The 20,522-nt window shown below is 41.7% G+C and overlaps 1 long non-coding RNA gene across 15 annotated transcripts in view; it reads left to right on the forward strand.

The window, feature by feature from the left end:
• The window catches only part of LOC149749926 (uncharacterized), a 134,272-nt gene extending 115,356 nt beyond the window's left edge, over positions 1-18,916 (forward strand). For 13 of the 15 annotated variants that reach the window (XR_016392890.1, XR_016392879.1, XR_016392876.1 and 10 more), the window contains one exon: positions 14,541-18,916. This is a non-coding gene — a long non-coding RNA (uncharacterized LOC149749926). The remainder of the gene's footprint in view (positions 1-14,540) is intronic. The other 2 variants (XR_016392889.1, XR_016392888.1) reach the window with 2 other exon arrangements.
• The last annotated feature ends 1,606 nt before the right edge of the window (positions 18,917-20,522 follow it).

Genomic DNA, 20,522 nt, shown 5'->3' on the forward strand with positions numbered 1-20,522 from the left:
GAGACTGTAGGACAGAACTGGTATATGAGTTGGGCTTTAAAGGTAGATTTGAATTTTAATGGAGAGTATGGAGTAAGAAATGGTGAAGAACCAAGGGAAAGGGAGATTCATTGCAAATGGAGAAAAGAAAAGTGGCATAAAGACAAGAAAAGTCAAGACTTACGGAAGAGATAGCAAATACTCTGCGTGTGACTGGAGCAGAGAATGGGTAGACAAAGGCTGGAAGTTAAGATGAAGTCATCCTTGAATAACATTAAAGTTTCCTCCTTTAACCTCAATTTCCACCTTCTACTCCCTTCACTAACATTGGAAAATTAAAAGTGAATTTGACTGGGTTGGTGGCAATGGCAGTATGAAGCAAAGAGAGGAGAATAAGAGTAAAAAATTTAGTAGTACCTTGGTGAAGCTGGGTAAATGATGGGTGGTGGTGTCACGTCAAAGCATGGGCAAGTGATTGTGACAAATATAGGCTTATTTCTTGACTATATGACTTCAGTTAAGGTACTTAAGCCCTCTAGGCTGCAGTCTCCCAACCTGTAAAATGGGGATAAAACCTCGCTTCCTCCAAGGTTTCTGTGAGGATCTAATGAGAAATGGAAGTAAGAGTTGAGTCCAGTAATCAGTTTTTAATACATATAAACTAATGTGAGGATAAGGGTAAGAATACTTGCTATCATTTATTGAATACTTATTATGTGTCCAATATTGTGCTAGTCTATTTACATTATCTTTTCTCACTTAGCTTTCTTTTATCTGCCTTTCTATAGGCAAGAGATAACTGATGGCTCAGTTATGAGGAAATGCAGTTGTGAGGAAAATGTCAGAGGGAAAATGTACCAGAAAGTTAATTCCTAATGGATCTGTCAGCCTTAAACAGAGCATGTCTGTGCTAAAATGTATAAAATATCTGTGCTAAAACTACTCAATTGGGCAAGTTTTGATAAAGTATTAACTTAATGAATAGGCATAAACAGCTTGGAGCTTTTTGGAGGGTATGTGGTAATCTTAGTATTGGTGTGATGACTTTTGAAAGTTCTATGGCGTATAGAAGTCAAAAAGAAGACCCGGAAATTGGGAGAACTCTCTCTGAAAGTTATTGGGGAAGTCTGGCTAGTAAGACTCCAAAAGGGAGAATCAGTAAGAGGCCAGGTTATTCATAGGCCTTCTAAGAATCTGTCCATGAGAAATATTTACAATGATTGGATGCCGGAATAAAGGAGAACACTGGCTCCATAAATGGTAACTTATTTTACACAAACAGGCTAATGATAAAAATAATGAAAATCTGATGGATTTTTAAGAGTTTCATTGACCAAACTGAGACAAAAGTGCATAACAGCTAGATGCTCATAGTTTTAACCAGTTCCCTTTGGAGTCAAGCAAAGATAGCACCTGAAATGGTAAGGGACGTTTATGCAAGGTCACCAAGATTTTTGGTGGTGCATTTGGGATATAAACCCATTTCCATAAGAATTCTTTCAGAAGTCAAATGTTTGCTTGTCAAAAAGAGCATGAACTTACTTCCAGGAAAAGTTCTTAAGAAAAAATAATTTGAGTAATGAAGAACACTGATGTAACAGTTACTTTAATTTAAGAACCCAGAAATAGAGGTAAAGAGTAAAGCAATTATGGGTTAAGAGTCTGCATAAATTCCCCTGGAAGGGGGATATGGTCAGAGATGGCAATTTGAAAACAGTGAGTCACCAAAAGTAAAAGTTTAAATTACAAGCTGTTTTGGGGGTCTTCAAGAGAGGTTTTATAGATTGAACAACAACAGCAGCAAGGATAAGATATAACGCTGTCATGTAGACTGCAGCCTGAAAAGAAAGCATTGCAGAAAAGCCACATCATCCTGAATTTATATTTCCGTGCATTTGAACAGATTGGAGAGCAGTAAAGTTGTTTTAAGAGCGAGTGATTTAAGTCAGCCAGCTTGTGAATAATACGAGATATTTTTGCATTTACATTAACTTATGTCCATAAATAACGAACTTTAACAATGAACAAAATCCATAATCCTGATAATGCTAAGAAAACTGGAAAGATACCTTTACCTTGAAAAGACAGGATAAAGAAGACAGCATAGAAATTTAGGGAGATTGCAGTTTTGGAAAAATCATATTAACATTTATTAGCTGCTACAGCTTTGAAATGTGATGATTTAAAGAAAGAAGTAGACTGTTGATTTCTAAAAGGTAATGTGTTGGCTGAAAGAGAAGAGAATCTTGTTGAGACCTAAAGTGTTCTTTTAAGGATATATTTCAATGTCATTTCAAAAAATAAACGCATTTCCCATAACAAAACAGTGAGGTTAATGGAATCATGCAGGTGAAAGCTTTTTGGCCCGAAGGAGTTCCATCCTTTGGAACAAAGTTTTATTGTTGAACACACCATGACCCAGGCCTGTGAGTGCCAGCACAGTGGCTGTTTTTACAAGATCTGGTACAATATTCACAGTAGTTCTGGCCTTAGCACTAGGCAAGGATCATTCTTTTTGTATCTTCCTGATTGCTTCCTCTACAGAAATGGGATAATCCCTCCTCTTCTAAACTGGAAAGTAGTTTCTTCCCTCAATAAAACTAGTTTCTTCTCCAGGTTGAGCTTTTCCAACTCTTAGAGGTCTAAAATGAATGATAGGAAACATACTATATTTGCATCTATTTTTATTTAAGAGTTATCTAAGGAGATTTATCTAATTAAATAGGAATTTCCTAACAGATGCCAAAATAAACAATCAACAAGTTTTCTTTAAAGATCATATATATTATATAACAAGATCCACCTAAGAGTTAAAATATAAGTAGGTATACAATTCAACTATTTGAAGATAATTTTTCTTCTTACCACTGAAGCAATAAGCAGGTAGTAGTACAATTTGGGGAAAACAATATTTCTGGCTTTTGTTTATTTTAATTTGTGATATTCATGAGATCTTTTGTGAAGCCTTTGGGTATATAGTAAAATTAATGGGTTTTTAACTTTGTATCGACTCGTACTTTTGTAGGTTTTAAATTTTTTTTCTGGCTTTAATTTATGCTATCTCCTTTTACTTCTTCATTTAGAAATAATATATTTTTCTCAGGATTGCAATCTCAGTGCAGTCCTCTACTTTTCTATTTGTTGGACGTTCTGTTAGACATCTACATTTTTATCTAGTTAGTACATTTTTAGTTTTTTATACAATTGATAAGAACTCTTTAATCTTATGAATTCTTTATATTTTCTCTTTGGAGACAAGATTTATAGGGATTTCCTTGGGCTTAAACTAGAAAGAAAAACGAATTTGCATATGAAATGTTGAAGGCTTTGTTACAAAGTGGACTAACATTATATGTATGTTTGAAATAAACTGCTTCAACCAGAGCACCTAGCTGTTAACCTCCAGATTAATATCTATCATAAAATATGTGCGTGCTTCCAACACATGGCATTGCCTCCTATTACTGCATGTCCAGGAGAAATTGTTTTGTCTTGTAGCAAAAGACATTAGCTCTTTGCACATTTTTTTTTTTTTTTTAAATGACAGCTATCCAAAAATCAAGCGTTCCCTTGTATGTGAGGACAGAAAAGGACAATTTTTAGACAGGTCTAATATCCAGTTGTACCTTTCAGTCACTTAGAGAGAAGGCTTAGACCCCTGAAGCCCAAAGTCACAGGTTTTTTAGGATTATGGTGGTATATACCTCCAGTTTATAGAAAAAAAAATGCGTTGTAGAAAATCCAAGTTAAATTAGGACTCAAATCCAAGTTAAATCTAGAACTAAAGTTTTACTGCCCCAAATACTTGTAAACTCTAGGTTACTGCTCTGTTGTCCATTTCATCAGTTGCAGAATATTCAAGTTAGCCTTTCAGTGCTAACAAGAACATAAAAATGCATTATGTCTAAAAGCAGAACATGATTGCCAAGGCAGATCTGCGCATTACCTGAGAGTTTGGGGGGCCACCCAAGCGGCATCTACTTGTTTGCTACTGACCTTCAGTTAGACTTGCTCAAGAATTGTTACAATGTAGTAACATACACCCTTATGTACTCTTGAGTTTATTGAAAACACACAGCAAATGTGCACACACACACACATACACACCAGCACACACCTACTCTAGAGCCTAGAATTTTAAGAGTCAGAACTTTTTACTTGCTTCTGGATTAAGATGGACCCTGTATTTCCTCAGCATGCTAATTAGAAACTCTATAAACAATTCAAAACCAGCTTAAAATTCTGTTTTACAAAAAAAAATTGATGTTAAATATTATCCTCATAGAGTTCTACTCTGACTTTTCAAATTGTTTTTTTCTCCCTTCATGGGATAAACAGTTAGGGTTTCTTTTTCTTTGTTTTTGTATCTCTCATTGTAAAAAATTCTATCTTGAAAGCTGATTTATTATTTCTTCCTTAGCATGGATGACATGGAAACAAAGATGATATTTCATCAGTCTTGTTTTTATTTAAGTTGAAAGGTTATATATTTCTACTGTCTACTGCAATACTGCTAAATATTTTTATAGTGCTTGTAAATCTTATGACATTATTTTTTTAGTTTGTATTTAAGGCATTTACTCAAAAGGGACCATATGCCTCAGTTCATGTCACTCTATCATCAGTGTGTATGGTCACTCTATTTTCTAATACTTTTAAGATTGGTTTTGGCCCCGACGTTCCTCTGCCATATTTATTTCCTTTATTTTCCCCTATATAGCACCATTTGGGCCATTTAATATGTAATCTCCCAACTCACCTTTATAATTATTTTAAACATATGTATATATTTGAAATACCGAATTGTTTTGTATTTTCTAATTTTTGCAAAAGTAGTATCGACTACAAATCACATCCTATTCTTTTATTTTCTACTTTCATCTCTACACTTCCAGTGTCGAAGGCTGGACAGATCTGCCCACTTTAGTACTCTGGCAATTAAACAGAACCCTCTTCTGGCAGAAGCCTAGTCGAATTTGGGGAATGTGTACAAGGAAAGAGGGCAGTTGCAGGAAGCAATTGAGCATTACCGGCATGCATTACGTCTCAAACCAGATTTCATCGATGGTTATATTAACCTGGAAGCTGCTTTGGTAGCAGCAGGTGACATGGAAGGGGCAGTATAAGCTTACGTCTCTGCTGTTCAGTACAATCCTGATTTGTACTGTGTTCGCAGTGACCTGGGGAACCTGCTCAAAGCCCTGGGTCGCTTGGAAGGAGCCAAGGCATGTTATTTGAAAGCAATGGAGACGCAACCGAACTTTGCAGTAGCTTGGAGTAATCTTGGCTGTGTTTTCAATGCACAAGGGGAGATTTGGCTTGCAATTCATCACTTTGAAAAGGCTGTCACCCTTGACCCCAATTTTCTGGATGCTTATATCAATTTAGGAAATGTCTTGAAAGAGGCACGGATTTTTGACAGAGCTGTGGCAGCTTACCTTTGTGCCCTAAGCTTGAGTCCAAATCATGCAGTGGTACATGCCAACCTGGCTTGTGTACACTGCGAGCAAGGCCTGATAGATCTGGCAATAGACACCTATTGGTGAGCTATTAGATTGCAACCACATTTCCGTGATGCTTACTGCAACCTAGCCAACGCTCTGGAAGAGAAGGGCCGTGTTGCCAAAGCAGAAGATTGTTATAATACAGCTCTGCGGCTGTGCCCCACCCATGCAGACTCTCTAGCCAATATCAAAGGAGACCAGGGAAACATTGAAGAGGCAGTTCGCTTGTATTGTAAAGCATTAGAAGTCTTCCCAGAGTTTGCTGTTGCCCATTCAAATTTAGCAAGTGTATTGGAGCAGCAGGGAGAACTGCAGGAAGCTCCGATGCATTATAAGGAGGCTGTTCGAATCAGTCCTACCTTTGCTGACTCCTACTGTAATATGGGAAACACTCTAAAGGAGATGCAGGATGTTCAGGGAACCTTGCAGTGTTATACTCCTGCCATTCAGATTAACCCTGCATTTGCAGATGCCCACAGCAATCTGGCTTCCATTCACAAGGATTCAGGGAATATTCCAGAAGCAATTGCTTCTTATCGCACTGCTCTGAAGCTTGAACCTGACTTTCCTGACGGTTATTGTGATTTGGCTCATTGCCTGCAGATTGTCTGTGATTGGACAGACTATGATGAGCGAATGAAGAAGTTGGTCAGCATTGTGGCTGACCAGTTGGAGAAGAATAGGTTGCCTTCTGTGCAGCCTCATCATAGTATGCTCTATCCTCTTTCTCATGGCTTCAGGAAGGCTATTGCTGAGAGCCATGGGAACCTCTCCTTGGATGAGATCAGTGTCCTTCGTAAACCACCGTACGAACATCCAAAAGACTTGAAGCTCAGTGATGGTCGACTGCGTGTAGGATACGTGAGTTCTGACTTTGGGAATCATCCTACTTCTCATCTTATGCAGTCTATTCCAGGCACGCACAATCCTGATAAATTTGAGGTATTCTATTATGCCCTGAGCCCAGATGACGGCACAAACTTCCAAGCGAAGGTGATGGCAGAAGCCCATCATTTCATTGATCTTTCTCAGATTCCATGCAATGGGAAAGCAGCTGATCGCATCCATCAAGATGGTATACACATCCTTGTAAATATGAATGGTTATACCAGGGGTGCTCGAAATGAACTCTTTGCTCTCAGGCCAGCTCCTATTCAGGCAATGTGGCTGGGCTACCCTGGAACCAGTGGTGTGCTTTTCATGGATTATATCATCACTGATCAGGAAACTTCACCTGCTGAAGTTGCTGAGCAGTATTCTGAGAAACTGGCTTATATGCCCCATACTTTCTTTATTGGTGATCATGCCAATATGTTCCCTCACCTGAAGAAGAAAGCAGTCATCGATTTTAAGTCCAATGGGCACATTTATGACAATCGGATTGTGCTGAATGGCATCGACCTCAAAGCATTTCTTGATAGTCTCCCAGATGTGCAAATTGTCAAGATGAAATGTCCTGAGGGAGGAGACACCGCAGACAGCAGTAATACAGCTCTTAATATGCCTGTCATTCCTATGAATACTATTGCAGAGGCAGTTATTGAAATGATTAACAGAGGACAAATTCAGATAACAATTAATGGATTCAGTCTTAGCAATGGACTGGCAACTACCCAGATCAACATTAAGGCTGCCACTGGAGAGGAGGTTCCCCGTACCATTATTGTAACCACACGTTCTCAGTACGGGTTACCGGAAGATGCCATTGTGTACTGTAACTTCAATCAGTTATATAAAATTGACCCATCTACTTTGCAGATGTGGGCAAATATTCTGAAGCGTGTTCCCAATAGTGTACTGTGGCTGTTGCGTTTTCCAGCAGTAGGAGAACCTAATATTCAACAGTACGCACAAAATATGGGCCTTCCCCAGAACCGTATCATTTTTTCACCTGTTGCTCCTAAAGAGGAACATGTTCGGCGAGGCCAGCTGGCTGATGTCTGCTTGGACACTCCACTCTGTAATGGACACACCACAGGGATGGATGTCCTTTGGTCAGGGACACCCATGGTGACTATGCCAGGAGAGACTCTTGCTTCCCGAGTTGCAGCTTCCCAGCTCACTTGTTTAGGCTGTCTTGAGCTTATTGCTAAAAATAGTCAAGAATATGAAGACATAGCTGTGAAACTGGGAACTGATCTAGAATACCTGAAGAAAATTCGTGGCAAAGTCTGGAAGCAGAGAACATCTAGCCCTCTGTTCAACACCAAACGATACACAATGGACCTAGAGCGGCTCTATCTACAGATGTGGGAGCATTACGCAGCTGGCAACAAACCTGATCACATGATTAAGCCTGTTGAAGTCACTGAGTCGGCCTAAATAATGACTGTGTGCACAGGAGAATTACCCTGTACCTGAGCCTCAACCTTCTGGGGGAAAGGCAACTACTTTCTCCTTATCTGTACAATACCATGTTGCAGATGGGTGACAGACAATGATAAGATAGCACAGCCAGACTTGCTTCCTGCATGATCACGATCACGATCACGATAGGGAGAGACACAAGAGATGGGAAACTGCTGCTCCACAAGGAGTCTCCATAGAATTTTGCAGCAGCCAGGTGTCTGGAAGGTCTGGAAGGTAAGTCTGGAAGGTCTGATCTCCCTTGGTCTTCCATGGGATGGATGGTTAGTGTGGAAGGGAGATAGAGATTGCCCAGCCGTTTTGTGATTATCATGGATTGATTGAGTCTTCTGGATTAATATTTTTCTTTATATTTTGGGTATTGGAGCTTTTAAAAATGTTTGGTTTCAGGTATTTTTATTCATGTGAAGTGTATATGATTCTCTTGAGATAAGGTTTTAAGCTAAAATATTCCTTGTTTTAGTTTCTGAACTCTACAGATAAATGGGGACTTTGCTGGTGTAGTCTTTTTATAGGTTTTATAAACCACTTGAGCCTACATCAGTCATTTTAGTTTGTGACATAATGTTTGGAACTATCAGTGCTTTGTTGGTTTATAGATGATGGCTTAAATTCTTTTCCTGGTCCGCTTCCTTCTTCCCTTTCCCCCACTTTAAAAATTCTCCTGTAACTTGGCTAACAAAAAACCAAGTCTGATTCAAAACTTCCCGGAGTGTGTCTCTTAGCTCGAAGGGACTGTCCCTACTTGTTCCCCTCCTTGTTCCATTCCATGGGAGATAAATCACCAGGGCCCAGAAATCAGAAAGAATGTAAAATGAGACAAGCAAAGCTGTCTCCCCCCTGCACATGCAGGTTATTTTTGATGCTTCTGGGTTTATGGGTTTTCTCCCAGGGAAGTTAACCTTGAGCCGAGCGAGTCTGTAGATAATGTAAACCACCATCTGGCAACCTTCCTTTTTCTAGTCTATATAATCTGCAACTGTAGCAGGAAGGTGTGAGTCTTCCTTTGGTTCCAGAGTGAAATGCGAGTTGGAGTTGGAGTTGGAAAAGAGGCCCACAACCAAGTGTTAGAGAAGGAAATGTGAAGTCATTAGTGAAAAACCAGGTTGAAGTTAAGGTGAAGAGGCATGAGGAAATGGTCAACTGTTACAGTATTACAAAGATCATCAAGAAGCATATCCATGAATGTGGTTTGTATTGCAATCTGCTGAAAAAGAGACAAGTATCCTGGCCTGGCCTTCATGGAGATTATATTTTATTGATTCTGATAATAGATTATTGTTGAAAAGGGCCTCCTATAAATTATAACCATGCAAAGGCAGCAAGATAATTTTTTTTCTTTATGTATGTGTTTCTCATTCCTACTCACTTCTCTCTTAGGGGAAGAGAAAATCACACACAAAAAAATGTCAAGTCTCAGCTATTCATTTTCAAAATAATTTTTTTCCAAATTCCAGTGGAGGCAATAGGTTAACTGTTAAGATTTGTAAGGCTCAAAAAGCTAGATTTTTACAAAGTGTACCCAAATTTTATTCTATAACTAATAGCTTTGGAAAGAATGTGTTATGATGCAAAGTTGGAAAAAGCTGGTTTTTCTTCCGTGAATGACTTCAGTGTGTTGGGAGAAGAGGCAGAGAAGAAATCAAAGTAATTAAACATGGGGTGAGTTTTCCTGATAGGGGACTCTAGTGCTTTAAAATAGACTAGATAACCCTAGGGATAAGCTGAGGGTAGAACAGACCAATGCCTCATTTCCAATCTGGTACCCTGGAAGAAAACAGTGTATTTCCTTTGAGGTCTGGAGAGGTTTCTCTTCTGCTTTGTTTTGTTTTTGGTTCATTTTGTAATCAACCTTATTAAGGTATCATTTACATACAATAAAATGCAGACATTTTTAGTCAATAGTTCAGTGACTTTTAATTAATGTATACATTTGTATAACTACCACCCCCATAAAGATAGATAACAATTCTAAAACCCTAGAAAGTTTCCTCCTAGGCTTTTGCAAAAGTATCCCCATCTCCCACCCCAAGGCAACCACGGATCTGTTTTTTATCTTTAGAGATGACTTTTGCCCAGTTTAGAATTTCATGTAAGTTGAATAACACAGTAGGTGCCCTTTTGATCTGGCTTCACTTGCTCAGCATATGGTTTTTGAGATTCATTCATGTTGGGATGTTTTAAACCAGGACTTTAGCCTGGGTGGCTGATGTTGTCTGAAGGCACTTATAGGTACATCTGAGTCTCTGGCATTGTCACTGTCTGTTCTTGGCTCCGTATTTTCAACTTTACTAAGCAGCACAAGGTTGAAGTAAGGAAGATCATTGTCAGTATAATGGAGGTGAAGTGGGTTCTGTTATATAATATTGTCAGCATAAATTGACCTGCTTGGAATCATCGTGTTGATAATCGACAAGAATACTCTTCTTCCAAAAACCTTGGTACTATAAAACTTCTAAAGGACGCTGTCCTAGGACTCTTTTAGTTTTCATTTTTTGGGAAACATTTCTGGAAAATTCAAATGTTCACAACCTGAAAGAAGCAATTATTCACCTGAAGGCTGACTCTGCTAAAGTTGAGTTGTCCGACCTTTACATGCTGATAGAAGCCAAATAGCCTTGCAAAACAATGCTCTCTTATTGGATATAAGCATATAGATTGTTTAAGATGGACGTGTATATGCAGTAAAGTGAGAAAACAGAGAATCTTTGAGTTTCCCTTGCTGGTTTTTTTTTATTTTTTCATTTAAGTTTCTATAGCGTATGCTAATAATTCAGGGTAACCTCAGGTTAGTTTTAGTTCCACTCTTTACATAAATGTTGAAGTACTCCATACCCACCGTTTTCCTACCTTCCTTCTTTTCTTCCATCTTTCCTTTCTCACTTCTTATAATCCATTATACTTAATCCTGCGTTTGCTGAGGCGGCACTTAGTGTAGGAAAATACTGTGAAATTTTGCTGTTCAGAATGCATGTTGACCAAATTCTATATTGAGAAAAGGTCTGAATTTACCCAGAGTAACCCTTTCTCAGCGTCTTTGAATAAAGGCCATAGAAAGTGGGCTATATATAGTATCCTGACAGGTATGTAGAATTCATAGCAATTGCCCTCAAAGAGCTTACCTATCGTAGATGCATATGAATGCATTTAATGATTGCTTTATTGGCAGCAGTGCCATCATACACGGACTGTTTGGTTTTATATCATTCTCATTACCTGCTGATTACCACTGTATACATTGCAAATGGCGTGGTTTCTATGGCTTGTGAACTTAACGGCCAAATAATATGTAATTTATTGCACACTTTAGTGTAGAAGATGGAGACTCCATAACTTTTCGTGTGTTCTTTGCCCCTTTGGAATGTATTACCCTGAGATCAGGCAAAGTAATAAATTTATTTCAAATGTGCGTGATAGCTAAACATCAATTAGGAATGGTGGGCAATATTTCTTCTTCCAGCAACATAACAGTTTTTAAAGACTAAGCCATTGAACGTGGAGTTACTGAACATGGGACTCAGTTCACTGGGATCCCTTCTTAGAAAAATAAAGCAAAACTTGAATTGGATTTGTGTGGCTTATTCAAGTAGTAACTTATCAGCTACATCTTGAACTTAATTTGTCACAAACATTTGGTATTTTATTAACTCTCTTCCCCTTCTTCCCCCGACTCTCACGAGAATGGATCATGAGTATCTTAAAACATACTAAGTCGTCTTCCATCCCTGTTAATCTAACTACAAGAGCACACTTTCCTTATCCAATGCAACTTACTGTCTTTTAGAGTAGCTGTGCTTTTAATTCTGTACAAAATTACAACCAGCAAAGAGAAACATTTTCAAGGAGCCACCACATTGTAGAGCTTTAGAAAGAAGACTTTAGAATTAAGGGCAAATATATCAATTTATAGCTAAAGCACCTGAGGCCTAAAGTAGGCAGGTTACCATCGAGGTCAGGTAAAGGGGTGGAAGATCAGGTTTCAAGCTGAGGAAGAGTCTAGAGGGACTCAATCTGAGCAGGTCAAAAACTGAAATGAGACCATGAATGTTCTGGGAAGGCTGGCATGTGGCCTCAAGTGTGGGATTCAGACACGGAGTGGGCCCGGGGGGAACTGAGCTTCTGCAGTAGGCAGAGAAGTCCACCTCCTCTCCGGAAAGTGCCGCTGACATCAGGGAGTTGAGGGGAAAGAGCAATGAGTTCCAGTCCACCTGAGAAAGCAGGCCAGTCTGATTAACTCTGAATTTAGGCTTATTTCAGATACTTCTTGAGAAAGAACTTGGACAAGAGCAAGTCCCACGCAGCCTCTTTTAAATCCATGCCCAGTATTTTCTGGTGGAGTTGCTTAAACCCTCCAAGTGACTCCAGCATTTTAATTTCACTCTGTAAATAATTCCGACAGTTCTATGATTGATTATTTAATGGGCAAATAAGTAGGGTCACAAAAGAGTGTGAATGTATTTTACAGAATGAGGATGGGCGGAGTGGAGCAGTCTGGAACAGCACACCAATAAAAAGGGATCTTGGTAAAGAAGAACGTCTATTAGAAATGGAGAGGAATTCGCAAGGAAATTAGTGCCTGACACCACGCCCTTCTCTCTGCATGTTTAGAAGCTAGTTTCTAATTCTATTTTCATAGGAGATGTCTCTGTGATGAATTGTCTTTTACCTCCACACTAGTTATCACATGGACATATTGTGAAGTTTGTGTGAGAGAAAGCAAGTATTAGAATTTCTCTTGCAAGCAGCCATAAGCACTGCCTGGAACAGTCTAGGATAGAAGGAGAAGGAAAGGAAGGTGGAAACAAAGGAGAAAGACAGCTGATGATGCTGGAGTCTCTCGCTGGGATTTGTGGTATCTCATTTTGAAACTAAGTACAGAAAGTCAGAACTTGACTGATTGTTTCTTGATCACGGTTTGTTTTCATTTTTGCTTTTTTCGTGCTCTCTCATCAGTTATTCCAGCCAGTGCCATGTCATTTTCAGTTTCAGTAAGTAAGCATGCCTGTCTTGTTTCCATTTGCATTATTCATGCAAACGTTGATTGAACTGATGACCCCGAGTTATCACGGAAACATTAAATACACCAGTGGATACATTTCTTAATTTTAGAAAAAAATTACCGAGTGAAGGTTAAAACAACTCCTCTTCATTTTGTCATTTTAAAAATACTTCTCCTAACATGCAATACCTCATTGCCTAACAATGCCAGATAAATGAAGAATTCCTATGTATTCCTGAATGCAGGCTAGTCTGTATATTTTTTGGCAGGTATGACCGTTACCGAGGGTAACGGCCTGGTTTGCTGGCCATGTCCTGTCTCCTAGAAAGTTGTACTTTCTGTTTTCTTTCAGTTGGTCCATTGGATATCAGAGGTGAATTTATAAAACTATACTTCCCTTTACACTTACTTTGTTTTGTTTTGTTTCCCTTGAAGACTAGTTGATTGACAATGTTGTGTTTCAGGTGTACAGCTAAGTGATTCAGATATATATATATTTCTTTTTCAGATCCTTTTCCTTTATAGGTTATTACAAGGTATTGAATATAGTTGCCTGTGCTATACAGCAGGACCTCGTAGTTTATCTACTTTATATATAGTATACCCTTACTTTCTGTGATCCACGCTGGTCAGACCACATAATTATTTTCACTTCTGATATAATTTTTTCCGGTCCAACCTCAAATCTTTGATAAGAAGATATTTTAAAATAAGTTTAGCATGTGTGTGCTCTAAATCCAACAGTAGTTATTAGAGATATGATTTTGCACTAGGTATTCCTCCCTTTTTTGTTCTTGGCCAACCAATTGAAAATTAGTTTTTATTTTCTGGTTGATTTGCTAGATGTTTATGACTATAATAAAAGTCTTAAATTTTGTCTCATATCTTAAAACACAATCTGAATTAGCAATGGATATTGTGCCATACATAGGGGCTGTGATATAAATATAGTTTCTAACTTCAAAAACATATAACCTAGAAGGGAACACAGACACATATGCAGCAATTATGGTAACTGCATTTGTTTACGAAGTGAAATAGTACTGAGATGGATAAAGTGCTAGCGAGCCTTGAACAGGCAAATCAGCTGCAAAAATCGATGCGCAGTTCTTTAAAAATCTTTTTAACATTTTTCCAGGTACATGTAGAATATAACTTAGCATAAAAACGGTATGGGTTTGAGGATATGGGGAGGGGGAAGGTTAAGCTGTGACAAAGAGAGTGGCATGGACATATATACACTACCAAACGTAAAATAGATAGCTAGTGGGAAGCAGCCACTTAGCACAGGGAGATCAGTTCGGTGCTTTGTGACCACCTGGATGGGTGGGATAGGGAGGGTGGGAGGGAGACAAAAGAGGGAGGGGTTATGGGGATGTATGTATATGTATAGGTGATTCACTTTGTTATAAGGCAGAAACTAACACACCATTGTAAAGCAATTATACTCCAATAAAGACGTTAAAAATAAATAAATAAGTAAAAGAAGACTGACTCATCCAATTAAAAAAAAAAAAGAAATTCTCTCATCCTGGATTCAAGAGAAGGGATGAAGTAAAAGGATGAGGAAGAACAAGAAGAGGAAATGTGAGCGTGGAGAGGGTAGGAGGAAGAGCAGAAGGCAAATAAGTGTATGTGCTTCTCTTGCCATCCCTGACTTTTTTTTTTTTTTTTTTTTTTTGGCGCTTCAGGAAAACCCAAAAGCCAGAGAAGAGCACAGAGGTGCTCACCACTGCATGTGAACAAAAAGGTGGAGAGAAGAGAATGGTGGTAATCTGCGCAGGCAACTGGAGGATGACCTGAGTGCATCTCGCCAGGGAACAGTCCCCGTTCCATAGAATCCCTGAAGATGCCAGGCTCTTATGTTTAGATGGGGGGCCGAAGGTGTCTGTGGGGTCATCACGTACATCACTCCTGGAGGTGTTGTTCACATTGTGTTCTTTGTAAAGAGTGTCCCTGGTGAGGTTCAACATCTCCCTCTGCAGGACCCAGCCTTGCCCTCCCAACCCGCCAAGGTCAGCAGACAACATCCCCAGTTAATCCCCAGGTGTGGTGAGATATCTGGAGTGGCCCTGGTACCCCCCAGTTCAGGCGTCCTGGGGAAAGGGTGAGGAGGACAGAGGAACCGGGGCTTCTTCTCATGCAAGCAGACAGCTCACCTGGCCCAACGCTGCTGCATCCCTGTGGGCACACAGTAGCCCTGTCATCCGGTAGGGGACACTGCAGGATCCACACCTGGCTGGGATTTGCCCAACCCCTGGGGACCCCTCAGCCTCTGTGGAGCCCCACTGAAGGGCCTGGGTCACCTCATGGCACCATTTCTCAACCTGAGGTTCTATAGATTTTTCATAGATGTGTAAAAATTGAATACAACACACACACAAAATGAAGGCAATTCAAAGCAATGCTAATTTAGGATGAGTTAAAGGGCCAGGATTCCAAATTAATTATGACCTTAAAATTAGATAACAAATACATCTGGTTTTATTACATGCTGAAAAGCAGTGTCTTCTACAAACTTTTCATGTTGGGATACAGCAAAGCTATAGAATTTATGATTCTGTGACCACAGCATCAGGATATTTTTAAATTAAAAAGCACAGGCAAGTTTGGCTGGGGTGTTAAAGAAAGAAAAACGATTATTAGGGGAAAAGGGAACATTGCGGTTCTCTGCCCACTTCCACTGTGCTGGTCTCATGATGGGCCGTGTTGCGTGTGGGCTGGAGGGACAGGGTCACTACTCCCACCTGTGTCATCAGACCTCCCACTCCTCACAGCGCCCAGGTGGGAGGGACCCACACTTTTCAACCTGGAGCCCCAGTGCCTCCCCTTTCCTCTGCATCACTTTCACTGTTCAGGGGACCAGTCGCTCGAACGCCGCCCGGCCAAATGCCCAGGTTAAATCGCCCCTGTAGGACAGGTCTCTCTGCTACCAGAACACACTTGGCAAAGAGCAGCAAACAGGCCCCAGTGCCCTGGGGATGTGAGCCCTGGGGATGTCAGGGCCCAAAGTCACTTGCAGGGTCTGAGTAGCCCCCTGTGTCCCACACACCGACCCCAGGGAGCCCACCTCCCCACTGACTCCAGTCCCTGCCTTTGTGTGGCAGGTTCTTGTCTGACTCCTGTGAAGACTGTGACCTGGAGGCCTCAGCCTGAGACTCAGAGGGGATGGAGCTTGTGCAGCGTCTGGCAGCTTAAATGAGACACGAGGCCAAGGAAGGAGGGCCGCCTCTCTGCTCCGCCTCCGCTCCTGAGTCAGGTAGTGAGTGCCGGTTACTTCCTGTCGGAGCTGTACAGATTTAGCATAATTTTAGATATATGTCTTCCTTTTAACAGTGAAAGGCTGTTACATCAAACAAAATTGATCTCCTCTTTTTTTTTTTAAACATTTCTATGTAAAATAACACACAAGTATAGAAAGCACCCTCCGCAAAGGGAGGGCTCAGTGAATTACAATGGGCGCTGCACTCTGGGGAGCAGTAGTTCTTCCCTCTGTAAAAGCCCAGATGCTTCAGAGAAGCTCCTCTCAGCTTCCTTACTCTGGCCCCACCTCCACAGCGGAAATCCCAAAGGGACTGGATTCTCCCAGCCCTCCAGCACCCTCCACTACTTTCTCATTGTGCTGCCACACTCATTTTGAGTTATTTGTGTGTAAATCACTGCACTTGGAATATACATGGAGTAACTGACTTCATTCTTATAACCGAATAAGTTAGCACTTATTCTTCGACAGGGGGCGGCCAGAGTGCTGGGGACGTCCTGTATATTGAACTGGGTGTTGGTAACAGATGTGTTTATATTTACAAGAAACCATAAAGCTCTATGCTTAAGATCTGTGCCCTGTACAATACACCAAGTAAACTTCAATTAGAAAGAGATGCCAAAAAAATTTCCCCACAGAACAAACTTCAGGGCCAGGTGGCTTCCTCTGATTTCTACCAAACATTTAAGACAGAAACGATGCCCGTCTCCTACACACTCTTCCAGAGAACAGATACAGAGGGAACACACCCACACTGCTTTCATCGGACCAGGAGAATACTGATGTCATACCAGCAGTAGATATTACAGGACAGGAGAAATTCCAGGCTAAACACTTCTGAATGTCGATGTCAAAATCCAAAAGCAAATATTAGCAGTCTAAACCTAGAGGTTTTCAGAAAGGAAGGAAACTGGGATTTCGTGGCGGTATTTCCAGTGGTTGATGTGGACAGGATCACTGGGTGTTTGGGCGCTGCCTGGGAACGTGGAGAGAAGGGACAATGCCATCGGGTTAGTGGAATGAACATTTGGTGACAGAGATTAGGAGGGCCTGGGTCATCCTCAGAGACAGTCCTGGGATGGGGTCTCTAGGCTGTGGCTATGGAGGAGTCCCTCTAGAAGGGCATGGGCCTCTCTCCTGTGCCACTGCAGGGTCTAGGGATGGATGAGGAGTTTGTAGGGGCTGGATTTTGATGAGGAAGGATGAGCAGGGAAGGTGCGCCCTCAGAGCCAGTGCAGCCACGGCCCCTCCCCAGCCAGGCCGTAGCCCAGGCTACTCAGACAGTTGCTCACATCAATAGTCAGGCGACAGTGGGGCACGCCAGCTTCACCCACTAAACCACCAAGCACAGCCCAGCAGGCCACTGTCCTGATTAATCAGCACTAACTGTGCATCCAGGGCTGGTTGTTGAAGACCAAGCTAATTTGTTAGAGACGTGCCATGTGGGCAACTGGCTTGGAGAGACCAGGGCTCTGAGCCACGTGGAGACAAGCCGACCACTGGTCAGACCACCAGGAGGCTCACCCAGTGTGTGAAGACGATGAGGGAGGAGGGACGTAGATGGGACCCCCTGATCCTTCAAGGGACCTTCTTTCAGGGATATTTAAGAGCTGTGGGGTCAGGGATCAACATGTAAGGGAGGCAGCGGGTCAGGCATGGGCCCTCATGTTGGCTCAGACCCCTCCTGTCCTTGGAGCAACCATGGGGCAGGCAGGAGGCTTGGGGGGATGGAGGGAGGGGAGCCCTGGGCTCAGGAGTCCAGAGCACCATCTAGAGCATTCCGGGGTTCAGGGATTTCTGTCCCAGGGAACCAACTACATTCCTGTCCCACATCCATCTGTCATCAGCTTTGCGACTCCGGGAAAGTCACTTAAAATCTCAACATTTTAGTGCCATGTACCATAAAATATGGTTCACAGCACCTGCCATGAGTTCCCCACGGGGCTGATGTGGGGATCACAGGAGATGATGACAGATATTCTTCACAAGCTCTAAAGCATCACACCCATAACCTTCCCCACTCCCCTGCCCTGTGGCATCCAGGTCCCCTCTCTGGAGGCAGCACTACCACATTTCTTGCTTATTCTTCCAGACATTTAATATTTGAACACTTAGGTAGCACTTATGAAGTAACCATCATTTTTCATCAGGGTCTACCTGATTTGCTGTATTAAGCTTCCTCATGTAATACTAATAAGTGGGCCCTATTAACATTTCCACTATCACAGAACAAGGAACTGAGGACAGAGGGTCTGCATAACTTTCCCAGGTTCATGTGGCTTCTGGTATGATTTGAATCCAGACCATCAGGCACCAGCCCCCACTCTGTCGGTCACTGTGCTGTGCTCCCTTTCTATATTATCTCACTAAATAAAGTCATGTCCCGTGCAGTCAGCCTGCTGGCTATTTTAAGTGCACACCACATTGCAACACCCTCTTCTCAGCCCAGCTTCGATTCACGTGACTCCCCTAGACTCCCCTAGGAGGCTGGTGAACAAAGAGAACAGACGTGTGACCTGGGAATGAATTGACACCTCTGCATGGTCTTCTCCCAGCAACATATCAATAGTTCTCTCAGTTTTTGTTGTGTTTTCCAGGATCATGACTCGGGTGCCAAGAAGAAAAGGAAGATTATAAAGGAATCAAACACAGGATGCACAAGAATATCATCTGTGATCAAGATAATCTGCTGGCCATCCGCAGCGGTGGTTCAGGCACATCAGAATCAGCATCTGGCCAAACAACAGGGTAGGGACCCAAATAGCACCCCCACTGACCACTCCATTGAAGGTACTGTGGAACTAATACCAGCAAGTAGATTCAGGAGCAATGGCTGTAGTTTGTACAGCAGAGCCTGGATCTGGCTGAGGGAGGATTGGGCAGGGAAGGTGTCCACTCAGAGCCCATGCAGCCACTGCCCGCTCTTAGCCAGGCCTTAGTCCAAGCTGCTCAGACGATTGGTCAGTTTCTAGTCAGTGAGACCCTGGGGGCCTGTAACCTTCATGTGTTAAGCCACCAAAACACGAGCCCAGTAGACCCTGTTCCCAGCTAATGAATATTAACTGCTCATCATCCGGGTTTGATCAGTTGAAGATGATGCTAATTCTCTGTGCAACTGTCATGTGGGCAGTTGGTTTGGAATGTCCTGGGTTTTGAGTCAGTTAGGGAGTCAAGTAGACTACTGGTCATTCAGGGTGGTCACCTGACCACCAGGAAGTCTCACTGCAAATCAGCTGCTAGAATCAAGTGCTGAGGGGGAAGGGAGGGGAGATGCACACATATTTGGTTACCCCGGTCCATCAGGCGGTCTGCATTTGGGGGAAAGACACTGTATTTGGGGTCAGGGATTGAAACGTAGAGCCAGGAAGTAGGTCCAGATTTGAGCCATTCTCTTGGGCCAGGCACCTCCTCCGAGTACCAGCTGTCTCCCTGCAGCATCCTTGGGGCAGGAGGATGTGGGAAAGGGAGTGAGGAGAGCTCTTGGTTTGTGTATCCAGGGCATGATCTCATGTCCATGTGTTCAGGAATCTCTGTCCCCCCCCGCCTCAGACCCATCACTCATCAGTGTTGTGATTCTGGGCAAGTTACTCAATCTATCTAAATTTCAGTGCCCTGAACCATAAAATATGGGTCACAGCCCCTACTCTGCCCACCCCACAGTGCATCACAAGAAATAATATTCTTTCCATGAGCTCTAAAACTTCTTACTCGTGTCATCAATGTGAAAAAGTAGGCTCTATCCTCCTGTTTGTAGCCTCCTAGGTGCCCTTTCTAGAGACAACCTACTTATTCTTCCAGGCATTTAATACTTGAACATTTATGTAGGTAGCACTTATGAAGTACCCATCATTTTTCTTCAGGCTTTATATTTACTAATTTTTAGCCTCAGAACATAATACGAATAAGCAGATCCTACTAATATTTCCATATCACTGGCCAGGGAACTGAGAAACAGAAGGGCTAAGTAACTAACCTTCCCAAGTACACATGGCGTTCAAATAGTCTATCTATCTATCTATCTATCTATATCTATATGTCAAATTTTCTTTATCCATTCACCTGTTGGACACTTAGTTGTTTCCTAGTCTTGATTTGCCTTATTTATTTTATTTTTTTACACACACTGCATGACATGCGGGCCTTAATTCCCTGACCAGGGATCAAACCCATGCCCCCTGCAGTGGAAGTGTGGAGTCTTAACCACTGGACCACCAGGGAAGTCCCCCGCTTTGCCTATTTTAGAATCAGATTATTTGTTTTTGTTTGTTTGTTTTTTGCTATGGAGTTGTTTGAATTCCTTATAGATTTTGGATATTAACCTCTTATCATACATGTGGTTTGCAAATATTTTTTCCCATTCCTAGGTTGCCTTTTCATTTTGTTGATTGTTTCTTTTGCTCTGCAGGAGCTT

The sequence above is a fragment of the Delphinapterus leucas genome, chromosome 3, assembly GCF_059928025.1.
Source record: "Delphinapterus leucas isolate spDelLeu-1000000601 "Yukka" chromosome 3, BTC_Dleu_Yukka2, whole genome shotgun sequence".
In the NCBI taxonomy this organism is placed as follows: domain Eukaryota; kingdom Metazoa; phylum Chordata; class Mammalia; order Artiodactyla; family Monodontidae; genus Delphinapterus; species Delphinapterus leucas.